The 10,043-nt window shown below is 39.3% G+C and overlaps 1 long non-coding RNA gene across 1 annotated transcript; it reads left to right on the top strand.

Annotated features, from left to right (window-relative positions):
• The first annotated feature begins 7,595 nt into the window (after nucleotides 1–7,595).
• LOC109614968 lies at nucleotides 7,596–9,524 on the top strand. Its single transcript, XR_002195979.3, has 2 exons — nucleotides 7,596–8,246; nucleotides 8,380–9,524. It is a non-coding gene; the product is annotated as an uncharacterized LOC109614968 (long non-coding RNA).
• The last annotated feature ends 519 nt before the right edge of the window (nucleotides 9,525–10,043 follow it).

The raw sequence follows: 10,043 nt of genomic DNA, 5'->3' as shown, positions 1-10,043 counted from the left end.
TCCATGACCCTGTCGCTGGTTCACCGCTTTTCCTTCCTTGGACCACTTTTGATAGGTACTGACCACTGCAGACCGGGAATACCCCACAAGGGCTGTCGTTTTGGAGATGCTCTGACCCAGTTGTCTAGCCATCAATTTCGCCCTTGTCAAAGTCACTCAGATCCTTACGCTTGCCCATTTCTCCTGCTTCTAACACATCAACTTTGAGGACAGAATGTTCACTTGCTGCCTAATATATCCCACCCACTGACAGGTGCAATCACAGCGAGAATATCAGTGTTATTCACTTGACCTGTCAGTGGTCATAATGTTATGGCTGACCGGTGTATATAATATAGTTTAATATTGGAATCATGACTTCAAATAAACTAGCTAGTCATTCCCAGTTGACCACTTTAAAATGGCGTATGGTCAATGGTAATTTCATTGTAAAAGGAGTTATTTCCCAGGTATGACCTGTTCTATCTGAATGACCGGGCTAATTTGCTGTGACTGCCAAGTCAAGTATATCTTCCGGTTCTTGTTTGTTTCTAAACAATGGCTGAGATTTTATTTATGCTACTAGACCCGGAGTCTAAATGGGATCAGGACCAGGTGACTGAACGTTTGTGACAGTTGCTAAGACACACGGACGGAAAATCCTCTTCCGCTGCCCATGGCGAGCATAGCAACATCAACACCATGTCCTGGCAGTCAACCCCACTTTTAACTTCTCAGTGCAATCTCTTTACTAATGCTAGGGTCACTCTGGAGGCGATGACTAACATGAGGTCCCCACGAGTGATGCTTTGAACTTGACTTTAAATTCAGATATGCATGTCAAGAGCCCACACACACGTATACACAAACATCCTTTTGGGGATCCGTGACCTATCCCTGTCCCAGAAATGCATGTTTTCTATTCCCTACCATTAAACCTAACCCCAAAGCCTACCCTGAGCTTAAACATACCCTTACTTTAATAACGTGTAAAAATCTGGTCCCCACAAGCACACAAGGATGTGGCTGACACACCCAACGGCATAGGAATTCAGGTCAACACGGTTTATTTGTGACTCGTACTACTGTGTTAACCCCCCCCCCCCGCGTTGATAATGGGACTCATATGCAGTGTGTGGAAACTCATTGAGCAGAACTGAAGAAACAGAAAGCATGAGACTCGTCAAGCCAAAATCACAGAGTGGGACAAAAGAGCCCTGTGTGAGTGTGTGTGGAGTGTGTGTGTTGTGCACGTGTGTATTTGTGAGTGTCATCTACCACTACGGCAAGCTTGTTAATGGTTGTCGTCTACACAAGGACTCACACATTGGTAGTTATGAGAGTTTGGTCGACCAAGGTAGCCACCGGGGTGAGACAGGGGCTCCCATCAACAGGACACAGTCACAAATAGCCTGTTGTCAAAAGCAGGCTTTTTTTGAGGCTGGTAGTGCTGATAGTCAGTCCGGCCTTCACGGCTCATTGCCGTGCCATCGTTAGCTCTAGTGCCTCCTTGTGGGCACCGGAACCAGCATCTGCCAATTTCATTGCAATTTAAACTTTATAGAAATCAAAAGCGGGTTGGCACCTTACATGCTTTGCTTGATGTACTTCTTTGTTTCATGAAACCCCTTTTAACAAGTTTTCAAAACACTGCATACCCAATCTTTGGTTGTGGCTTGAATTCTTTTGTAATACTGAATATCGATGTATCTACCACTTTATGTTCAAAGTTAAACCACAGTTTATTGCACCTAAAAGACTAAAAACACAATTTGCACACATGTATGGAGCAGAAGTTAGGCTCAGGTTAAGTATTGAAAAAGTGAATATGATTAGTTTAACATATCTCAGTTACTGAACACCAGTGAATTCAACCGTACCTAGTCTGATACTATCCACGTTCTTGTTCTGAGATTATCAAACTGGCACATCTTGGTACCTTATGTTCTGTCAGTAATAGTCGCCATCTAGTGGATTCCAGTGATTTCCCCTCAAAATTCCAACTGAAAGCTGCATAAAATAATGGCTTAAGATGGCAGTTGTACCTTAAAGAATATAAATATGGTGTGTCTATCAATGGAGAGATGTACAACATAGATAAAATATGTTAACAAGAATATGTGTATAGGGTTATTAGGGTTCTATTTTATTTATGATGGGAACAGCCCAATGACTAAAACAAAATAACTGAGCGTAATGTGAGACCTTAAAAGGCGAAATGTAGCACTGTGGCAAAGGATTCTGTAGCAAATGTCTGATTCAATTGATTAAGAATAGATTTTTTCTGAATTTTCGGTCTTACAAGCAAAATGTGTCTTCTCAACCGATTGGCAAAGCATTTTTTGTAGCATAAGATTCAAAAGGGGGTTGGGGGGGCTCTTATTGATTTGTATCCATTATATAGGTACTATATTATTTTTTATTCTTGTACTTAGTGAGATTTTAATATTTTACCTTTTATAATCATAATCCTTTCACCAGTTATTAATTAATGATTTAATACAGTCAGGTCGGGAAATAAATGGACACTGACACAAGGTGTTTACCAACTAACACCTGCTTTCTTCTGCTCTGACAATGTTCCCCAACTCTGATGGCCACAAGCCATCAAACAAAGTCAAGCTACTTGACTCTTCCTAAGTTAAAACTTGATGAAAAATGTATATGGATTTCCTTTGCATTATTTGAGGTCTGAAAACAATGCATCATTTTTTTTGGTTATTTTGACAAATAAATACTCAAAATGACAATATTTTTATGTGGAATTTGGGAGTAATGTTGTCAGTAGTTTAATGAATAAAACAAAAATTTATTTTACTCAAACACTTATGAATAGTAAAACCAGAGAAACAGATCATTTTGCAGTGGTCTCTCAATTTTTTTGAGAGCTGTATCTATATATATATATACCTATATATACAGTGGGGAGAACAAGTATTTGATACACTGCCGATTTTGCAGGTTTGTCTGTAATTTTTATCATAGGTACACTTCAACTATGAGGAATCTAAAACAAAAAGCCAGAAAATCACATTGTATGATTTTTAAGTAATTATTTTGCATTGTATTGCATGACATAAGTATTTGATCACCTACCAACCAGTAAGGAAGGGCCCTTTGGAGGGAGCTGAAAGTTCGTATTGGTCTGTATGGAGGAGTGGGCCAAAATCCCTGCTGCAGTTTGTGCAAACCTGGTCAAGAACTACAGGAAACGTATGATCTCTGTAATTGCAAACAAAGTTTTCTGTACCAAATATTAAGTTCTTATTTTCTGATTAATCAAATACTTACACTCACCTAAAGGATTATTAGGAACACCTGTTCAATGTCTCATTAATGCAATTATCTAATCATCCAATCACATTGCAGTGGCATCAATGCATTTAGGGGTGTGGTCCTGGTCAAGACAATCTCCTGAACTCCAAACTGAATGTCAGAATGGGAAAGAAAGGTGATTTAAGTGATTTTGAGCGTAGCATGGTTGTTGGTGCCAGATGGGCCGGTCTGAGTATTTCACAATCTGCTCAGTTACTGGGATTTTCACGCACAACCATTTCTAGGGTTTACAAAGAATGGTGTGAAAAGGGAAAAACATCCAGTATGCGGCAGTCCTGTGGGCGAAAATGCCTTGTTGATGCTAGAGGTCAGAGGAGAATGGGCCGACTGATTCAAGCTGATAGAAGAGCAACTTTGACTGAAACAACCACTCGTTACAACCGAGGTATGCAGCAAAGCATTTGTGAAGCCACAACACGTACCCCACCGGGTACCACTCATCTCCACTACAAATAGGAAAATGAGGCTACAATTTGCACAATCTCACCAAAATTGGACAGTTGAAGACTGGAAGAATGTTGCCTGGTCTAATGAGTCTTGATTTCTGTTGAGACATTCAGATGGTAGAGTCAGAATTTGGCGTGAACAGAATGAGAACATGGATCCATCATGCAGGATAATGCACCATGTCACAATGCTTGAATCATTTCAAATTGGTTTCTTGAACATGACAATGAGTTCACTGTACTGAAATGGCCCCCACAGTCACCAGATCTCAACCCAATAGAGCATCTTTGGGATGTGGTGGAACGGGAGCTTCGTGCCCTGGATGTGCATCCCACAAATCTCCATCAACTGCAAGATGCTAGCCTATCAATATGGGCCAACATTTCTAAAGAAGGCTTTCAGCACCTTGTTGAATCAATGCCACGTAGAATTAAGGCAGTTCTGAACGCGAAAGGGGGTCAAACACAGTATTAGTATGGTGTTCCTAATAATCCTTTAGGTGAGTGTATATACACATGCATAGCAAAATAACCTTAGGAGGAGAGAGGACAAACCTGTAGGGTAAATTAATATAGTAAGCTGGTTTATCTGTTATAAATATTTGGTGCATCTCATAGATTGTTATTAGACAAATACAATATAAGCTTTCTCTGTCAGAGCCGTGACAAGGAATTATCGACTGTTTTCAGATAGGCAGATTAAAATAGGGATAGGTTTTGAAAATAGAGCAGGGGTGTAGCTTAAACCATTCGAGACATAACCCTGTCAAAAATGTACAGTGAGGAGAATAAGTATTTGATACACTGCCAAATTTGCAGGTCTTCCCACTTACAAAGCATGTAGAAGTCTGTAATTTTTATCATAGGTACTCTTCAACTGTGAGTGACGGAACAGTGTACCTATGATAAAAAATTACAGACCTCTACATGCTTTGTAAGTAGGAAAACCTGCAAAATGGGCAGTGTATCAAATACTTGTTCTCCCCACTGTACATGGACATGTTCTGTATGTCTTTTGGACAACATGGAGTCACTATAAATATATATATTTTTTACAACAGATCTTTGTACTAGTAGAATCTACGGAGTGGAACATTCTGGAGTATTCAGGAAGTGGATCCCCCCTGAATCAGGTTGTGGATCTTTTTCAACACTTCAGGTGAATATTATGAAGCAAACTCATTTCAAAACATGTCCCGGAGGTGATGTTGCAGTGTAAGTTCTAGCTAGAATGAAACTGAGAGATCGAAACATATCCTGGGAAATAAAGGTATACAATGTAAAAATGAAGCCTTGTGATTCCTGGCAACTGGTTGTTAAGGTGGAACTGTTTGAGCCAAAAAGGGCTGGCAAAAATAATGTACCATGTCTTGTATGTGCTGATCTGCACCCCATGTCATCAACACCACTAGCTTTCAAACCAGGAATTTCATGGCTAACTGAGGTACGATAATGATTCTACTTAGTGATTATTAACAGTTATAAACAAAATATTACACATCTAGCCCAAAATGGGGAAGTTGTATTGTTACTTAGTTAATTGCAAAAGTTCCAGGCTACATCTTAGAGTCTTAATTTAAAAAAAAAATTAATATATTTTTCAAATACGTGAAGAGTAAAATAAAGGCTATGATTGCTTGGAAGGCACTTGAATTGACGTAAGAAAACATGTTCATGTTCAGCAGTGTAACATGGAGAAAGTGAAATGGCCCCTGGAACCCACATTGTTACATTCTTACTAATAATCTGTCAGACTGGAATATAAATAACACAAAACTGGTACTGGTGGATTTATGTTGTAACAACACGACACGTTTCTGTATACATTTGTGTGCGGCTAACATAAACACTGCAGAAATACAATTGCTGAAACAGTCAAAGCCTAAAAGATATCTGTGGCAGACAGAAAGAGCATACTGGATGAGGCTGCATGATGAGGCTGGATGAGTCCTATACTGGACGAGGCTGGATGAGTCCTACAGTGAGGGAAAAAAAGTATTTGATCCCTTGCTGATTTTGTACGTTTGCCCACTGACAAAGAAATGATCAGTCTATAATTTTAACAGTAGGTTTATTTGAACAGTGAGAGACAGAATAACAACAAAACAATCCAGAAAAACGCATGTCAAAAATGTTATAAATTGATTTGCATTTTAATGAGTGAAATAAGTATTTGATCCCTCTGCAAAACATGACTAAGTACTTGGTGGCCAAACCCTTGTTGGCAATCACAGAGGTCAGATGTTTCTTGTAGTTGGCCATCAGGTTTGCACACATCTCAGGAGGGATTTTGTCCCACTCCTCTTTGCAGATCAAGTCCTTAAGGTTTCGAGGCTGACATTTGTCAACTCGAACCTTCAGTTCCCTCCACAGATTTTCTATGGGATTAAGGTCTGGAGACTGGCTAGACCACTCCAGGACCTTAATGTGCTTCTTCTTGAGCCACTCCTTTGTTGTCATGGCCGTGTGTTTTGGGTCATGCTGGAATACCCATCCACGACCGATTTTCAATGCCCTGGCTGAGGGAAGGAGGTTGTCACCCAAGATTTGACGGTACATGGCCCCGTCCATCGTCCCTTTGATGCGGTGAAGTTGTCCTGTCCCCTTAGCAGAAAAACACCCTCAAAGCATAATGTTTCAACCTCCATGTTTGACGGTGGGGGTTGTGTTCTTGGGTTCATAGGCAGCATTGCTCCTCCTCCAAACACAGCGAGTTGAGTTGATGCCAAAGAGCTCGATTTTGGTCTCATCTGACCACAACACATTCTCCTCTGAATCACTCAGATGTTCATTGGCAAACTTCAGAAGGGCCGGTACATGCGCTGGCTTGAGCAGGGGGACCTTGCGGGCACTGCAGGATTTCAGTCCTTCACAGTGTAGTGTGTTACCAATTGTTTTCTTGGTGACAATGGTCCCAGGTGCCTTAAGATCATTGACAAGATCATCCCATGTAGTTCTGGACTGATTCCTCACCATTCTCATGATCACTGCAACTCCACGAGGTGCAATCTTGCATGGAGCCCCAGACCGAGGGAGATTGACAATTATTTTGTGTTTCTTCCATTTGCGTATATTCGCACCAACTTTTGTCACCTTCTCACCAAGGTCTGGCAGCCCATTCCAGCCTTATGTACCTCTACAATCTTGTCCCTGACAGCCTTGGACAGCTCTTTTGTCTTGGCCATGACAGGTCTTTTATACAGACTGATCATTTATTTGTCAATGGGCAAACGTACAAAATCAGCAGGGGATCAAATATTTTTTCCCTCTCTGTATAGATAAAATACATACCATATGGAGAAGATGAGAAAATAAATATTGACGACAAATAAAATATTTATAAAGTAAATATTTGCCTGGCCCTGTTAGAGCCTGAGTTTTTGTTTTGTGTAGTTTGTTTATTTAATTATAATGTATTTTTGAAACAGATGGACAACTTTAACCCAGATGGAATTTCCCACCATGTGATCAGTGTCTAATGGCATTACTATGTCTAATGTCATCACTGCGTCTATGGCAAGTCCTTGAAAAAGACTAAGAGAATATTGTCGTGTTCACATGCTTGTCAGATTAAGGAAATGAACATGATTATCCAGAAGTTCAGTAGTTGCGACTAACACAAGAACGTAATGTATTACTAATCGCATTGATTGATATTTTGGTTAACCGATTCCACAGAATGGGAAGTTGTTGCGAAATCAGCTTTATATGACGAGTTGCCTAAACTGGAACTCCCCTTCCTGCTTATCTGCAGAGGCATATTTGAAGGTCAGTATTAGGCAAGTTTTCTGTAAAAGCATAGCAAGCTGTATGTTCCATGTGTCATCATCTCTTCATGAAGAAACAAAGCAAGATATGTGTCAGGGAACTCTTCAATGTCGTGCAATCGCCCTAATCAAATTTGCTACAGGTTCTTATATTGAGTGGAACAACTGTTAGTGCAATAACTGACAGTGAAACAAATTGATTAGGGTGACGTGGAATATATGAATAAAAACAGTACTAGAAGTCAGTACGGTGAAACAATGTTAAAACAATGCAAGTACGCAAAAATCTGGCTGAATCAATTTAAGAAATCAACAAATTGCCACCTAAAATGTAAATACCTAGAATTCGTAATTCTGGCTTTCTCTGTTCCATAAATACTCTACATGACTTCTGCCAATGAAGTGAAATTGCCTATACAGTTTTGCTCGCCAAAAACGACTGTGTGTGCGCATGTTCATGTATCATAGAGCCTGAACTATTTTTCATATGCGACTTACGAATTCAATAACTTTTTTAAACGTGCGTTTCTGCAATAGATTTTAATACTACCCTTCTAAATCAATGTGTGTGTGCGCGCGCACACACAAAAGAAAACGAGGAAGTCCTAGCCATTGGGGGATTTCATAGTGAACAAGCCTTCAAAACTCAGGATATTTGTCTTAATCATTGGTTCGGACTGGTCGGGAGTTGGAACAACTAAAATCGTCTGTCAACCTGGTAAGAATATTTCATTTTTCTCTGTTGTAAACATTGGCGGCGACTGCTTTACAATAGCTCCCAGGTAGCCTATCGCTGGTGTGATAAACTACCAAATGTTTTACAAATGAACACTTGTTCTTTCAATTTGTAGATGCCAACGAGCCAATTGCAAACCGAAAACTTCACGAAGGAAATATGGTGACGGACGTACTGAAGGTGTTTTTTATCGGTACAGCGTTTACAGTCCTCGCCGCGTTGATGGCGATGGTGGATTCATTTGGTGGTCTTCTCTATGTCCAAGACGCAGAACGGGTAGACCACCTACAGTTTGGCAGCAATACTGACGTAAGGTTGTCCTCAACTCAACTAAGAGGTTCAGCGGTTACCAAGCGCATTGGATCAAGATGAGCAGCATGTGTCAATTGGACGAAAATATAACTGACTTATTGACTTGGGTAGCCAGTTGACGACCATTTCGCCATTTGAACACTATCGCTTATTGAAGAGAGTGGAAACAATACAAAATAACAAGCCTTATTAATGCATACATATTTTAGCCGAATTCAAGCGCTTGAATTAAGCAAGACCAAACAAAAGTCAGTGATTCTGTTCTACAGTGGTTGACTGAGGCAAGCAATAACATCCATAACATTATTAAGAAACGTTTTAAATTTCAGTTAGATTATCTTGAAACTTTCTTTTGTATACCAAACTTTCATCAAGGTTTTCCATGATTTATAATGGTTCTCTTTTATCTATATCATCCATAACGGTTATGGACAGTTCATCTTCTGAAACTTGACACCACGTCTTTGCACTGGGACGTTTTTTATTTTATATTGTTTTTTTTAACTTTTGCTGAAGCAATCTTGCATAACTTACAAACGATGTTCGTTAATTATTATTGGAATATGCTGAAATGAATGTATATACATTTTTAGATAGAAAATTGTGTGTTTATCAACCATCGGAGTGTACTCTAAGGCATTTCCTTCTCTAAAATGAAAGCCCCACGTGGAATTTCACTTACTCAATCATACTTGTGGAGGCTTATCTGCCCTGAATGCAAGTTAGCCCCGCCTTCTATATTGGCAGGTCTCCTTTCATTTTCAACTCCACAAATATATTTCATCATTGTTTTGGTGCAGTGTATTAGAAACTATAACTACTAACTTTTTCTACATTCTACTGGTGAAGGTTGGGTTATGATTCCATGTGTAATATTCTGGTTGTCTGTCATTATGCAAATCTGAAATGCACTGCCTTCTGTTGTCCTAATAAAAACTTTCCAAATGACAAATGTGTTATAGAATTTTTGTTAAAAAATGCAATGTAATAATTGAAAACTACGACTTTTTTTCCCTTTTCTCAAAATTTTTCTCAAAAGAACATCCAAGCCGTAAACATTTTTGCAAGAACTGTTATAGTAAGATTGCATTAAGTTTAACAACATAGTTGTTTAACTGCGGTTGATACATGGTTATTGGATGGTTTGAGCATTTTCAGTGGGGAGAACAAGTATTTGATACACTGCCGATTTTGCAGGTTTTCCCACTTACAAAGCATGTAGAAGTCTGTAATTTTTATCATAGGTACTCTTCAACTGTGAGGGACAGAATCTAAAACAAAAATCCGGAAAATCACATTTTATGATTTTTAAGTAATTAATTCACATTTTATTGCGTGACATAAGTAGTAGATACATCAGAAAAGCAGAACTTAATATTTGGTACAGAAACCTTTGTTTGCAATTACAGAGGTCATACGTTTCCTTTAGTTCTTAACCAGGTTTGCACACACTGCAGCAGGGATTTT

The sequence above is a fragment of the Esox lucius genome, chromosome 23, assembly GCF_011004845.1.
Source record: "Esox lucius isolate fEsoLuc1 chromosome 23, fEsoLuc1.pri, whole genome shotgun sequence".
Taxonomy (NCBI): Eukaryota; Metazoa; Chordata; class Actinopteri; order Esociformes; family Esocidae; genus Esox; species Esox lucius.
The sequence above is the reverse complement of the archived record's forward strand: the minus strand, read 5'-3'. Positions and strand labels throughout refer to the sequence as shown.